The following is a 16599-nucleotide window of genomic DNA, read 5'->3' on the forward strand; positions in this document are numbered from 1 at the left end:
ATCTTCTGAATTTTAGTTTGGGGGCAATACTCCTCGATCATAGCACTCTTAAACTCCTCCCATGGTGTAGCATAAGCCTCGTCAATTCCTTTAACCTGAGCAAGCGTGTTCCACCAGGTTAAAGCACCGTCCAACAGAGTACAGGAGGCGTACTTAGTTTTGTTCACTTCCGAACAGTTGCTCACATGGAACACAGCTTCCAACTTCTCAAACCATCTCGTCAGCCCAACTGGCCCTTCAGTACCACTGAAATTGTGGGGCTTGCTGTAGTGACCCGAACTTTTCCATGATTATCCCATGATTATATATTAAATAAAAACTATATTTACATGATTAAATGTTTCCAACATGTTAAGCAATCAAACTTGTTAAGACTTGATTATTTGAAATAGGTTTCATGTAGACAATTGACCACCCAAATTGACCGGCGATTCACGAATGTTAAAAACTTGTAAAAACCATATGATGATATATACATATGGATATATATATATATATAGTTAACATGATATTATGATAAGTAAGTATCTCATTAGGTATACTAACAATGAGTTATATACATAATAATGAGACTACTAAGTTAAGAAACTCGAAACGATATATATAACGATTATCGTTATAACAACGTCTTACTAAATACATATGTATCATATTAAGATATTGTTACACTATATTTAATATTATAAAATGATAATTAAATATATTATTAATTTTGTTAACAATGAACCACATATGTAAAACAAGACTACTAACTTAAGAATTTCGAAACGAGACATATATGTTACGATTATCGTTGTAACAACATTTTAATATATATATATCACATTAAGATATATTCATACATCATAATATCATGATAATGTAATAATTTAACATCTCATTAGATATAATAAAAATTGGGTTAACAACATTAAATGAGATCGTTAACTTAAAGGTTTCAAAACAACACTTACATGTAACGACTAACGATGACTTAACAACTCCGTTAAAATGTATATACATGTAGTATATTAAGATGTATTAGTACACTTTTGAAAGATTTCAAGACATATATCAAAGTACTTCTACTTAACAAAAATGCTTACAATTGCATTCTCATTCATTTTCATCAACAATTCTACTCGTATGCACCCGTATTCGTACTCGTACAATACACAACTTCTAAATATATTTACTATTGATATATACACTCCAATTATCAGCTCTTAGCAGCCCTTTTGAGCCACCAACACATGTGGGAACCATCATTTGGCAACTAGCATGAAATATCTAGCTAAATTACAAACTAATGGAGCCTATATTTGACACCAACATTCACGTGAACTAGCTCACACACTAACACTTTCATTTTTTAATTTTCTTGAATCAAACTCATCTCTCTCAAGTTTTCTATTATTGTTCTAAGTGTTCTTCATCATCTTCATCAAAACCTAGCTCAATCTAGCTCATAAATCCATACTTAAAACCACTTACAAAACAACTACTCAAGAAAATTTCAAGAACACTTTCAAGTTTGCAAGTCTACTTTCAAGCTTTCTAATCCATTTCAAGTAATAATATAAGATCAAGAAACCTCTATTATTTATAGTAGGTTATCATTTTAATTCAAGGTAATACTCATATTCAAACTTTGATTCAATTTCTGTAACTATAACAATCTTAATTCGAGTAGAAATCTTACTTGAAATTGTTTTCGCGTCATGATTCTACTTCAAGAACTTTCAAGCCACTCAAGAATACTTTGAAGCTAGATCATTTATTGTCACTTCCAGTAGGTTTACCTACTATATTTGAGGTAGTAATTATATTCGTAACATCATTCAATTCATATATATATAACTATCATATTCGAAGATTTAAACTTGTAATCACTAGAACATAGTTTAGTTAATTCTAAACTTGTTCGCAAACAAAGTTAATCCTTCTAACTTGACTTTTAAAATCAACTAAACACATGTTATATATCTATATGATATGCTAACTTAATGATTTAAAACCTGGAAACACGAATAACACCGTAAAAACCGGACATACGCCGTCGTAGTAAAACAGGGATAGATAAAAACTATGATAAACTTTGATTTAAAATTTGTTCTTCCGGGAAAATGATTTTTCTTATCAACATGTAACTATATCCAAAAATCATGGTTAAACTCAAAGTGGAAGTATGTTTTCCAAAACAGTCATCAAGACGTCGTTCTTTCGACTAAAATGACTACCTCTTACAATATTGACTTGTAACCTGTATTTCTGACTATAAACTTATACTTTTTCTATTTAGTTTCATAAATTTCAGTTCATTATGAAACCATAGCAACTTGAATCACTCAAAACGGATTTAAAACGAAGAGTTATGGGTAAAACAAGATTGGATAATTTTGCTTGTTGTAGCTACGTGAAATTTATAACAAATCTATACAAATCATAACTTAACTAACTTATATTGTATTATACATGTATTCTAACATATATTATGTAATCTTGGGATACCATAGACACGTATACAATGTTTTGACATATCATATCGACCTATCTATATATATTATTTGAGAACAACCATAGACACTCTATATGCAGTACTGCTTGAGTTAGCTATAAAGGGTTGAGGTTGATTCCAAAATAATATATATACTTTGAGTTGTGATCTAGCTTGAGACTTGTATACACTGGGTCGTTGATTAATTCGAGATAATATATATTGATCTATTTCTGTACATCTAACTGTGAACAACTAGTTGTAGATTACTAACGTTGGACTGCTAACTTAACAAACTTAAATCGTTAAAACATAATAAAACATATTGTAAATATATTTCGATCATACTTTAATATATATGTATATATTTGTTATAGGTTCGTGAATCGACCCGTGGCCAAGTCTTATTTCCGACGAAGGAAAAATTTGTGAAAGTGAGTTATAGTCCCACTTTTAAAATCTAATATTTCTGGGATGAGAATACATGCAGTTTTATAATTGTTTTACAAAATAGACATAAGTACTTGAAACTATGTTCGATGATAGAATCATTATACCGGATATCACCCTTTCAGCTTGGAAGCCTAAGAATTTGGGAACAGACCCTTAAATTGACGCGAATCCTGAAGATAGATCTATGGGCCTAACGAACCTGATCTGTGCGAGGTGTAGTACGAAATACTATTATTGTTTACTACGAAATACTATTAAATACGATACAATTTACATAAGTTATTTATTTATTTATAGAATGGATATACCTAAACCTTGCTACAACACTTATAGGCAGTGTACCTAATCGTAGAGTAGTGTAATTTTTAGTAAGTCCGGTTCGTTCCACAGGGAGCTGGCTAAGTTTAACACTATATATATTTTAAACTATATATATATATATATATATATATATATATATATATATAAGTAGTATTATTATTATTATAAAGGGGGTTTTTACTGTTTAGTGACCGGTTTGTCGATTTTATGTCTTAAGTCACAATTAAAACCTAATGTAAAATATTAAATATAAATATAACTTAATTTAAAGCGTAAAGTAAATGACGATAAATAAAAGTGCGATAAATAAAAGTACGATAATTAAAAGTGCAATAATTTGAAGTACGAAAAATAAAATGACGATAAATAAAAGTGCGATGAGATATAAAATAAAAGAATTATGCTTATTTAAACTTCCGTAATCATGATGTTTGACGTGTTGATTTTAATTTATTACCATGGGTTAATTGTCCTTTGTCCTGGATTATTCGATATGTCCATCTGGCTTTTGTCCATAATAGTCCATCGGTCATAAATATAAAGTGCGAGTGTCCTCGTCAAAATACCCTTATACCCGAAGTCAAATATTCCAACTAATTGGGGACTTAAACTGTAACAAGGTCTTAATACTTTGTTAATGATTACACAAGGTTATCGACTGCGTGTAACTCAAGGTTTTAATATGTTGTTAACAATTACACCAAGTGTCCTTGTATGTAATCCACCCCTGTTTTAATGAGTCCATTGACTATTAATCCATTCTCGTGTCCGGTTAAATGAACGATTATTAGTATTTATAAATATCCCGCCCATCGTATCCGATCGAGTGTATGTGGTTATTTATAGATACGTCAAATTGTAAATCTCTATATTAAATTAACGAACTATCATTCAGTTAAACAAATATAAAGCCCATTAATAGCCCATAGTCCAATTTCCACAAGTGTCGGTCTTTTGTCCAAGCGCCAATTATGGTCCAAAGCCCAATAACCCCGTCTTAATATTTAGTCCAACATCACGATTACTTCGGCTTAAATAAACATAATAATAACTTAGCTACGAGACATTAATTTAAAAAGGTTAAACATAACTTACAATGAGTATTAATCGCGTAGTGTTACACGGACAGAATTTAGACTTACAAACTTAAAACATTCACCACTATAACCTAATTATTATTAACTTAATATTAAAATTATATAAAATAAAAATAAAAATATATATGAGAGAGAGAAGAGAGTTGATTGATGAAGTGTACATAATTCGTCGAAAAATGCTCCAATTTATAGATGTGGCCAGGCTTTCCACTCCATGCGATCGCATGGAAAATACTCTTCCTGGCCATGCGATCGCATGGACAGCTGTGACAGCACCAAATGCTTCCAAAACGTGGGCGGCTCTTGATTTATTTATTATATAATATTATATATATAATTTTATATAATTATATATATTATATTATATTCTTGTACATCGTTGACTTGTAATTTTAGACCCGTTGCGTCGCGCGTTGATAGTTGGTTCATGTCCCGATTCTGGATTTTCGAACGTCCTTTCGTACGATTTAATATCTTGTATTTTGCGTTTCGCGGCTCGTACTCTTGTAACTTTTAGACGTTTCTCAGCAAGAATTTGAACCACTTGGATTGTACTTTGTACTTTTTAGCTTTTTGGTCGTTTGCATCTTCAAATCGTCGAATCTGTCTTTTATCTTCACCTTTTATTATTTAAACGAATATCACTTGTAAATAGAACAATTGTAACTAAAAGCTTGTCTTTCTTGAAGGATAATGCTATGAAATATATGTTCATTTTTAGCATTATCAAATATTCTCACACTTGAGCGTTGCTTGTCCTCAAGCAATATAGAACTTGAATATAAACTTTACTAGAATCACTTCTTTATTCTTCACACTTTATACATCAGTAATTTTGATACGGCGGTATGAACAATGATAGTAACGATGTGGTTTATAGTCCCACATAACTATAAAAATTTAGATCCTTTAGGAAATTTGATTTTAATGAAAATATTTGATCTTTTGAAAATTCAATCTAGCTTTTACCCTAGATAAGTTTTCCGGAATAACCCTTCACCGGTGTTTGTAAAATGTTTTTGTGGGTTTTGTGGGTTTCAAATTTGAAAATTTTAGCTCAAAACTTGCGGTTTTGTGTCACCCACTTGCTAACCTTGTATTGGGAAAGCAACACATCCAGTTTACTTGTTCCGTATATTACCTTTAGGTAAACTACCGTTCGGTTGTAAAGGAAAGCATTGAACAAGCAACTATTAAGGCAATGTCTAATGACATGCAGATGTTCATGGTCCATAACGTGTCGGATGCAATTACTATCCTTTGTAGGAGAAATAGTAAAGATCACCCTATAATTTTTCGGTCTGGCACAAGGTCATGTCTTCGACTATGCTATGCAACCACCGTTCTTACGGTTGACACCTGATTTGGTTCAGGTAACCTAATGAATTCCGGTGAATTCTTAGGATTTTACGTTCAATGGCAATGAACGCATTGAAAATGGGTTTTTAGAAAACAAATCGGTTTGTAATTTGATCAAAATATTTTCTCGTTCAAGCTCGAGTTTAGATATCATTGAATTCCATGAGTTTGAATTCTCAATCTTTAAGTTCAATCTCAAGGATTGAGTAATATCAGGCTTAAAAGCTGATTTTTGATCTTTTAAGGAGATTATCCTTTCTGGAGATCTGATTCATTAGTCTTATAAGCTAATTTGCACGGTGCCCCCCATTGTACGAGATAAGTCCTCTCATGGTTAGGATAAGTCTGACCACTTGGCAACCCTGTTTGATGCTGAGGTCCGTGGATTTCCAGCTGATTTTCAAGAAAACTTTTCAAGGTTTTTTGTAGACTCTACAACTGGTCTGGACGACAACTTCCTGACTTAAATCAAGAAGCGCGTGTCTTTTTCTCGGAAGACTTTACTTCCTTTTAAATTTCATTTATATTACAATAAACTGGGTAAAACTGATTAATATCGTCCAAAACAAAAGTATCTTCAATTATTTGTACAAAAATATGTGATATATGTTTTAAATAACTTGGTAAATTTTTCCCACACTTAGCTTTTATTTTTCTTTCTTTGCCTTTTTATTCTCTTCTATTCCATTTTAAATGAATTCATGCGTTTTGGGTTGTTTCTCAATTTATGTCCTTTCCGAGGTAACAATAATTTCGGTGTTAACACCTAGTTTTATCGTTCATAAATATGTATAAACATGATTTTAAATTCATTTAGTTGATAAATTTTTAAAATTTTTACTAGAAGTGGGTAGTCAGTATATAAGACTATGGCTGTTCTTTATTATCAGAGAGCACTAGATTCTAATACAACTACTGCTTTACTAGTAAAGTTTAACGGTGGCTATTAACCCAAGTGTATAAGTCAAATTTTTAAAACCGAAAGAATTTAATCCCTTCTCACACTTAAGATCTTGCAATGCCCTCATTTGCAAGAAATCAGTAACAATTTAAATTATTGAGGGTAATTAGCGTAGAAAAATGATTAAATTTTACCAAAGTTTCCAAACATATTGTTGTTTATTTGAATGATAAATGGTGCATATCATTTGTTCATTCTTGCAGTTGTTTTTTCACATATATTTTACATCTTGTCGTCAAAATTAGTTGCTTTTGCTGAACTTAATGCCAGTCTTTGAAAATGCGATGTTTTACCCTGTTGTGTACATGAGATAAAATACATACAATACAAATATAAACATGCATAGTATTTTGATATGGGACTTAATATCCCACTTTCAAATTACAAAAATGAAATATTAGTACAAAATAATAAAAATGTTAAACATTACATAAAAGTATCAAAATGTTATATGTTTAACATAAATAGATAAAAATAATAAAAGATAAGAAATCACCAATGGAACACTATTGATTTGGATAGGGGTTCCAGTTCATATCATCGCTCGGGTTCCATGGTTGGTGATAGGTGTCCTGGTAGGCTTGATTGGGGTCATACAGGTCAAAGGGTGGTCGCATGTCGGGCTGATGTGGTGGATAAAAAGCAGGCCGAGTCGGGATGTAGTTATGTGGTACCTGATATGATAGCTGGCTCATGATTTAGTGCTGATGAACTTGCCAGCTATCGTGTTGGCATCGCCTGGATTGCTCATACTCATCCGCGGCTCTCCACTGCTCATACTGATGATGCCTAGTCTGGTTATTCATTTCCACCTCATCTACATGCTGGAAGACATCAGTATAACTATCCCTAATGACATCCCTAATGTCATCTGCTTCCTCCATTTCCTCATCCAAACCCCTCTCTACCTGTGGATGGGTGCCCTGATATGGTATTGGCATATTATGCCTCCGTTTTAGTACATTTTCACCTTGATAAACCTGCAAGCCTATGCTCTCGGCTTGTTCCTCAATCTCTACCATCGGACCCCCATGCTCTTTATCTACACCTAAGTACTCTCCAATGAGAGTAACAAAAATACCTCCCCCTCTACTCTCCAATGAGAGTAACAAAAATACCTCCCCCTCTAATACTTCCTGCTTGCATACCCTCAACAACTTTAGATAAATAGTGGCCTACGCAATAAGGAATGTTAACAAAGCTCCTCGGGTCTCGAATACACTTAAGGTAAAATAAATCGTTTTGGGTCATTTTCTCTTTGTTTCTACCCCATTGTGTAATTGAGTTCGCTAAGAATCTATGTATTATCCGGAGCTCTGATCTATCAATATCTAAGTAGGAGTGTCTTCCACCCCGCGTAAATTCCCTAAATCTTGACATACGCCTCCATATGGCGTTAGCGTCAAAATTCCTATCTACTCTTTCACCTTCAGCAATTAAACTATTACAATCAGGTGTAATAATCTCAGTGGGGGTGTAGATTAATAAAGCTCTAGCCATGTCCAACATGGACATTCTGTACATTGTACCTCCTAAAAGAAATCTAATAAAACTTTTATCTCCTATCATAGTAACTTCATTATTTAACTCTATAGTGCTAACCAATTCAACACACCATTCTCTATATATAGTTCTACGTGTAATAAATAAGCGAATCCAATCGTTAAATGCAGAGTTACCATACCTCTGAACTAGTAAATCCCTAACCGGTTCGGCTAGGTTAACCGCTTCCAAAGGCTCCCAATCGATTACCTGAGGCATTTTAATATTTTTGTGGTAAAGAATGTGCATGTTCTTTTGAAATTTTGGGTATTCTATCCAACAACGATCGAATCTTAGGTTGGGATGTAACAGTTGGTCATCAATAAGTGGGTGCATAATCCTCGGGTGAGGTTGAAATTGACGATAATGAGTGTAAAACAGTGGTTCCGGCTCATAATATAGCATGTGTTGATCATAATGTTGTTGTTGTTCAGGTTGTGGTTCTGGTTGTGGTTCTTGATCAGGTTGTCTAGACGATGATGCACCGTCCGTATCTGTATTTCTCTGCAAAATACATTAAGTACAAAATTTGTGCATCCAAATATACATTAGTGTTAGCAAACTAACAAATTAAAACAATTACAATAACATGTTTAATCCATATTAAACTTATACTCATTTTCATATTTTTATCAATTCTACAATTTTTCAAATAAGCATATATGAAAGGGTATACAAAGTTCATAAGCATTCAACACAAATAACATGTTAAAATAACCATTACTAGCAATTAAACAAGTTTCAAATGGCAATTACATCAAATTAATCAAGTTCATGAATTTTAGACTTAAAAAGTCCACTTTGATGTTCAAAAATCATGTTTGAGATCAAAGTTTGGATCATTTAGCTACCTAAACATGTTACACTACTTAATTTAGCAATAATTCATAACAAAAATCGGCCATAACCTGTTTATATCAAAAAGCCCCAAATTGCTCAAGAACACAAACCCTAGATTTCTAAAAATTTTGAAGTTTAAGGCTTCAAATCATGACAAATAGCATCAATCTAGGTTATACAAGCATAATATACTAACAATTTAACTCTAATTAAGCTAGAAATCATCAAAATTAAATTAGAACAATTAATTATAATTATCACAAAAATTAGGAAATTTAGGAGTTTAGGGGTGAAATTTCTACCTTTTTGCTTCCCCATCTGAAGAAAGGCATGATTAGAGCGGATTATAGCACGAAATTTGGATGATTTTGGTGAAAAAATGGAGATTTTAGAGAGGTTTTAGTGTGTGTGTTCGTATTTGAGTGTGTAAAAGTGTGAAACAGAAGCAGGTCGCTGGGATTTTTATCCTGTCCAGTTTTTCAGCCTTATGCGATCGCATGAGGTTATAGGCTATATCCCATGCGATCGAATGGGACTCCGGATTTTTTTTTTATAAAACCTTTAATTATTAAAACAAAAATTGATTAATTTTAAAATTTTGTTTCTTTTAAGATTGAGAGCGTTTCGGTACGTTCACCAAGTTTGTCCCTCTACAAAATTTTTAAAATTTGTTATTTCAAAGCAATTGTTTTAAAAGTAAAGATTTTTGGGGTTTTTTTTTTAATGTTTTTGGCATACTTTAAATCAATAAGATTAAAAATAATGATAACAAAATTTGTCGCCCCGCCCTTGGGTAAAGCAATTTCGGTTCAATGACCTAGTCTTCAACTCACGATGAATTTTAGATATCAAATTTTTAACTTAATGAAATAAAGTACATTTTTGTTTTTAAATTCACACCAAACTTAAATTTAAAATGCATAAAATTTCATATAAATATTATTAATATTTATATACAGTAATTTTACAAATTTTCATTTAAAATATTATAATTATACATTGGTTTTAAAAACAGGGTAAAAATAAAATAAAAATCTTTTTGATCTTTTATCCCCCTTTAATCAATCAAATATTTACAAAAATATACGTCCCTCTTTTTGAGTAAAGTAATTTCGGCTATATTACCTAGTTTTACTCATGACGAATTTCTGAAATATTTTGGATTGATTGATTAAAGATATTTATACCTTATGAATAAATGGTAAATTTCGCAGTGATGAATTAAATTTTTCTATGATATCAATAATTTCGATTTCGCATACCTAATTTTATTGAATATCAATTTAATACTTTATAGCGATTCAGCGTTTATTATCAAAAGGTTAAAAGCAATAAATAAAAATAAATAAAAACTGTGCATACTTACCTGTGAGATAGAATTCTCAGAGACTTGCTTTAGCCGACTCATAGGAGAGTCGTTCGATTTGGTTCTCCATTGCTGCATAAGTGTAACCTCGATTCTTCAATAACTTTTCTTCTAAACATTTGAACGGTCCTTCTCTGCATAAAGTAACGAACTCGGTATTGGAATGTGTTTGATTGTTCGAACATTTTCCTTCGTGTGACCATTTTCCGCATTTATGACATCTTTCAAGGTGTCGTGCTCTTTTTTTGTTGCGGATTTTGATTTTCCTTTACCAAAATGTGTCTTATTATGATTCTTCCTGAGTTCTTTCCTTACTTCGTTTATTTTGCCTCTTATGAATGATACCAGCTCACTCGGGAAGATGTTATTATTACGTTTAGTAATCATATAGTGTAGTAGTAGACCATGGTTCAAATCAAAGGAATTCTTAATCTCGTAAAACCTAAAAGAAATAAAAATTCAGAATGGAGGGAGAAGACTAGTTCTTTAGGGTCTGCTAGGGAAAGACCATTTCGGATTCCATTTTCGAGAACTACACGAAAACAGAAAATCTAACTCTAACAGAAATAAATGATCTTAAAATATTCGAATCTTCCCGCACTTAGTTAGCTGTGGTATCGAAATTGTGATTAACTTCATCTTCAACTTCCATTGGATTATCTATGTAATGTTTAACTCTGTGACCATTAACTTTAAATTCAATCCCATTTGAATTTATTAACTCTACTGTTCCGTTCGGGAAAACTCTTTTGACTATGAATGGTCCAGACCATCTTGATTTCAATTTTTCAGGAAATAGCTTGAATCTTGAATTGAAAAGAAGAACTCCGTCTTCTTCCTTAAATTCTTTTGAACTTCTGATTCTTTTATCATGCCATTTCTTCATTCTTTCCTTATAGATTAACGAATTCTCATATGCATCATGTCTTAATTCTTCTAATTCGTTTAGTTGACTTAACCGTAGACGTTCGGCTTCATGTAAATCAAGATTACATGTCTTCAAAGCCCAAAATGCTTTGTGCTCAATTTCTACTGGAAGGTGACATGCTTTTTCGTAAACGAGTTTAAAAGGTGTGGTTCCAATTGGAGTTTTGTAGGCTGTTCTAAAAGCCCAGAGTGCATCCTCCAATTTCATAGACCATTCCTTCGTATTTGATCCTACGATTTTCTCTAGAATACGTTTTAAAGCTTGGTTGGTGTTTTCAACTTGTCCACTTGTTTGTGGATGATAAGCGGTTGAGATTTTATGAGTTACTCCATATCTTTTGAGAACTTTCTCAAGTTGATTGTTACAGAAATGAGTACCCCGTTCACTTATTAAAGCTTTCGGTGTCCCGAACCTTGCAAAAAGACGTTTTAAGAAGTTGACTACAACTCGTGCATCGTTATTTGGGTGAGCTTGTGCTTCCGCCCATTTAGATACATAATCAATGGCAATGAGAATGTAGAGATTATTATGAGATTTTGGAAATGGACCCATAAAGTCAATACCCCAAACGTCAAATAATTCACATACTTGAATGGCATTTTGTGACATTTCATCACGTTGACTTATTTTTCCGGCCCTTTAACAAGCATCACAGGATTTAGAAAGAAGGTGTGCGTCTTTGAAAATTGTAGGCCAATAGAATCCAGCGTCGTAGACTTTTCTTGCTGTAAGTTGAGGCCCATAATGCCCTCCTGTTGGTCCTGTGTGACAATGGTTTAAGATTTGACTAGCTTCATCCCCGAATACACATCGGCGTATTATTCCATCGGGACAACTTTTGAATAAATGTGGATCTTCCCAAAAATAGTGTTTTATATCACTAAAGAATTTCTTTCGATTTTGATACGACAACCCTTTTTCAAGGAATCCACATACTAAGTAGTTTGCATAGTCTGCAAACCATGGAATTTCACTATAATCGATCTTTAAAATATATTCATCAGGAAAGTTATCTTGTATAGCCGATTCATTTAGAACTTCTAATTCAGGATTTTCAAGACGAGAAAGATGATCAGCTGCGAGATTTTCTGCTCCCTTTTTGTCTTGGATTTCAATATCGAACTCTTGTAAGAGTAATATCCAACGGATTAATTGTGTTTTGGCATCTTGTTTTGAAAATAGGATCTAAGAGCAGAATGGTCGGTATAGACCACCGTTTTAGCTAGAACGAGATATGAACGAAATTTGTCAAAAGCAAAGACGATAGCAAGGAGTTCTTTTTCAGTAGTTTTATAATTTGTTTGTGCTCCTTGTAACGTCTTACTAGCGTAATATATGGGTTGAAATCGTTTTTTAATTCTTTGTCCTAAAACGGCTCCCATTGCAAAATCACTTGCATCGCACATGAGTTCAAATGGTAGATTCCAATTTGGAGTTATCATGATCGGCGCATTAGTGAGTTTTTCTTTAAGAATATTAAAAGATTTGATGCATTCATCTGAAAAGATGAATGGAGCATCTTTTTCAAAGAGTTTATTCATAGGAGTGGCAATTTTAGAAAAATCTTTTATGAAACGTCGGTAAAAACCGGCATACCCTAGAAAACTCCTAACTCCTCTAACATTGGTGGGATGTGGAAGTTTAGCAATTACATCTACTTTAGCTCTATCCACTTCAATTCCTTCCTTTAAAATTTTATGACCAAGAACGATGCTTTCTTTATCCATGAAATGGCATTTCTCCAATTAAGAACTAGATTTGATTGCTCGCATCTAATAAGCATTCGTTCAAGATTAACTAGACATGTTTCAAAAGTATCACCGAAGACTGAAAAGTCATCCATGCATTCTTCTATCATGTCATGAAAAATCGCCATCATGCACCTTTGAAAGGTTGCAGGGGCGTTGCATAGTCCAAATGGCATGCGTTTGTAAGCAAAAGTACCATAAGGGCACGTGAAGGTGGTTTTCTCTTGGTCCTCGGGTGCGACTGGAATTTGAAAGTATCCGGAGAAACCGTCAAGAAAACAATAGTAACTGTTTCCAGCTAACCTTTCCAACATTTGATCAATGAAAGGTAAGGGAAAGTGATCTTTTCTGGTGGCGTCATTTAATTTTCTATAATCAATACAGACATGCCATCCTGTTATAGTCCTAGTAGGAATAAGCTCATCTTTTTCATTTGTGATGATAGTCATGCCACCCTTCTTAGGCACACATTGAACTGGGCTTACTCATGGACTATCTGTGATTGGATAAATTAAACCTGCATCGAGCAGTTTAATAATTTCTTTCTTAACAACATCTTGCATATTAGGATTTAGTCTTCGTTGGCGTTGCACATATGTTTTAAGACCTTCTTCCATAAGGATTTTATGTGTGCAATACGAAGGACTTATGCCTTTAATGTCATGAATCTTCCATGCAATAGCTGGTTTATGAGCTTTTAGCTCATAAATGAGTTGAGATTTTTCATTTTCCGTAAGAGAAGACGATATTATTACAGGTAATTCAGATTCACCATGTAAATAAGCGTATTCCAAATGGTTTGGAAGTGGCTTTAACTCTAATATCGGTGGTTCTTCTATCGATGATTTGTATCGATATCTGTCTTCCTCTTTTAGCATTTGAAGTTCTTCTTTTGTTGGTTCGTAATCATTAGCCATAAGTGTAGCTAATATTTCAGCTTCATCAATTGGTCCAGTTCCTTCTCCTAAAGAACATTCTCCTGTTCCTTGTAATTCTGGAAATTCTTCTAACAATTCTGCATGTGAATCTATAGTTTGAATATAATAACATGTATCATCTGCAGATTGCGGTTGTTGCATGGCTCTATCAACAGAAAAGGTAACACTCTCGTCCTCTATACTTAGGGTCAGTTTCTTACCAAACACATCTATTATTGCTTTCGCCGTGTTTAAGAATGGTCTTCCTAATATAAGAGGAACTCGAGAATCTTCTTCCATGTCCAGAATAACAAAGTCTACTGGAAATACTAAAGTACCAACTTTAACTAACATGTTCTCCATTATACCTCTAGGATATTTTACTGATCGACCTGCTAGTTGTATGCTTATTCGTGTTGGTTTCAATTCTCCAAGGTCTAGTTTAGCGTATAGTGAATACGACATTAAATTTATACTAGCACCTAAGTCTGCCAGTGCTTATATTGAACTAAGACTACCCAGAAAATATGGAATTGTGAAACTTCCTGGATCTGATAATTTTTCTAATAGCTTATTCAACAGCACTGCAGAACAATTAGCATTTATTGTAACAGCCTAGAGTTCTTCCATTTTCTTTCTATTTGTGATTAGATATTTCAGGAATTTAGCATATCTTGGCATTCCTGAAATCACATCAATGAAAGTAAGATTGACATTTATTTGTTTAAACATATCCAAGAATTTGGATTGCTCGGTTTCAAGTCTTTCTTTTCTCATTTTACTCGGGTAAGGAAGTGGTGGTTGGTATGGTTTAACATAAGGCTTTGCCTTAACTGTGTTATCTTCATTAACCTTTTCAACTACCGGTTCTTTTTCCTTATCTTGCTCATATTGTGGTGCCTGTGTAGTAGGAATAGAATCATCAGAAATTACAGGTATTTCAGGTGGTTTAAGTGTAATACCACTTCTAGTGGTAATGGCTTTAGCTGTTTCATTCCGGGGGTTAGCATTTGTATCGCTAGGTAGACTCCCCGGTTTTCTTTCACCTATCAACCTTGCTAGGTTACTTACTTCTTGTTCCAAATTTTGAACAGAAGCTTGTTGATTTCTAAATGCTTGAGCATTTTTCATTAGTTTGTTTCTGAGATGTGAAAAACTGCGTTTGAGATTCTACTAGCTTTGACATCATATCTTCTAAATTTGGCTTTTTATCATCAGTTTGTGGTGGTTTATTTGGAAAAATAGGTCTTTGCTGGTTGTAAGTATTATTAGATACTTGTTGATTGCTAGGACCTTGTTGGTTGTTGTATGGAACATTTCGGTTATAATTCTGATTTTGATTGTAGTTTGGTCTTGGCGGTTGATAATTATTTTGATAATTATTTCTAGGCCTTTGGTTCATGTATGAAACATTCTCTCTTTGTTCTATTGTTTGTTCAATACTGAGACAATCTTTTGTCAAACGTGGTCCTCCATACTGCTCACAACTAATACGTATTGCGTGAATATCTTTAGTCATCTTTTCCATTCGTCTTTCAAAAGCGTCTAACTTTGCGGAAATGCAATCAAAGTCATGGCAAGAATCGGCTCTAGCCGCTTTAGATGAACTAACGATGTCTTTTTCTTGATGCCACTCATGTGAGTGGGAGGCTGTGTTATCAATAATTTTGTAAGCTTCAGTTGCGGTTTTCTTCATAATGGAACCACCAGCTGCTATGTTGATGTCTTTTCGTGTAGTAATGTCACATCCTTGGTAGAATATTTGTACTATTTGATAAGTGTCTAAGCCATGTTGAGGACATCCTCTCAACAACTTTTCAAATCTTGTCCACGCTTCATATAAAGTTTCATTTGGCTTTTGTGTGAACGTAACAATTTCTCCTTGAAGTCTCACGGCTTTAGATGCCGAAAAGAATCTTTTAAGAAATTTCTCAACTAAAACATCCCATGTATCAATCGCCCCTTCAGGTAACGATTCTAACCAATCTTTGGCTTCTCCCTTTAAAGTCCAGGGAAATAACATGAGATAGATCTGTTCATCCTCAACTTCTCTGATTTTAAATAAAGTACAGATCCTATTAAAGGTACAAAGATGTTCGTTTGGATCTTCTTTTGGCGTACCACTAAATTGGCATTGATTAGTTACCATGTGTAGGATTTGTCCTTTGATTTCATAATCTGGCGCATTAATGTCTGGTTGAGTAATTGCGTGACCTTGGTCAGTACGTGTAACTCTCATTCGATCTTCCATACTTAGAGGTTCCTGATTTTCCATGATTGAATTTGTTGAATCTGAATCACTAGAGGATTCTGATTTAATGGTTTCTTCCTCGACAATCTCTGGTTGAGTAATTTATGGTTCAGGAGGAATGATTAGTGGTTCAGGATCTCTTAACTGTCCTTGAATATCCTCCGGGTTCTCAATTGTGTGGTCGGGTTCAAAAAATAGATTATCGAAAATTTGAATCTGAGTACTTGGTCGACTTGATGATGATTCTAAAGAAAAATCAACGGCAACAATATTGGCTAGATGTCTTAATCGAGTTACAGGTGGTGAACTTATGAAAGGTGGTGAATGTTTTGCTCGGTGC

The 16599-nt window shown here is 33.5% G+C and overlaps 1 non-coding gene across 1 annotated transcript; it reads left to right on the forward strand.

Annotated features, from left to right (window-relative positions):
• The first annotated feature begins 15792 nt into the window (after window positions 1-15792).
• On the forward strand, window positions 15793-15899 carry LOC139903047 (small nucleolar RNA R71). The gene has a single exon (XR_011777895.1). It is a non-coding gene; the product is annotated as a small nucleolar RNA R71 (small nucleolar RNA).
• The last annotated feature ends 700 nt before the right edge of the window (window positions 15900-16599 follow it).

This window comes from Rutidosis leptorrhynchoides, chromosome 3 (assembly GCF_046630445.1).
Source record: "Rutidosis leptorrhynchoides isolate AG116_Rl617_1_P2 chromosome 3, CSIRO_AGI_Rlap_v1, whole genome shotgun sequence".
In the NCBI taxonomy this organism is placed as follows: domain Eukaryota; kingdom Viridiplantae; phylum Streptophyta; class Magnoliopsida; order Asterales; family Asteraceae; genus Rutidosis; species Rutidosis leptorrhynchoides.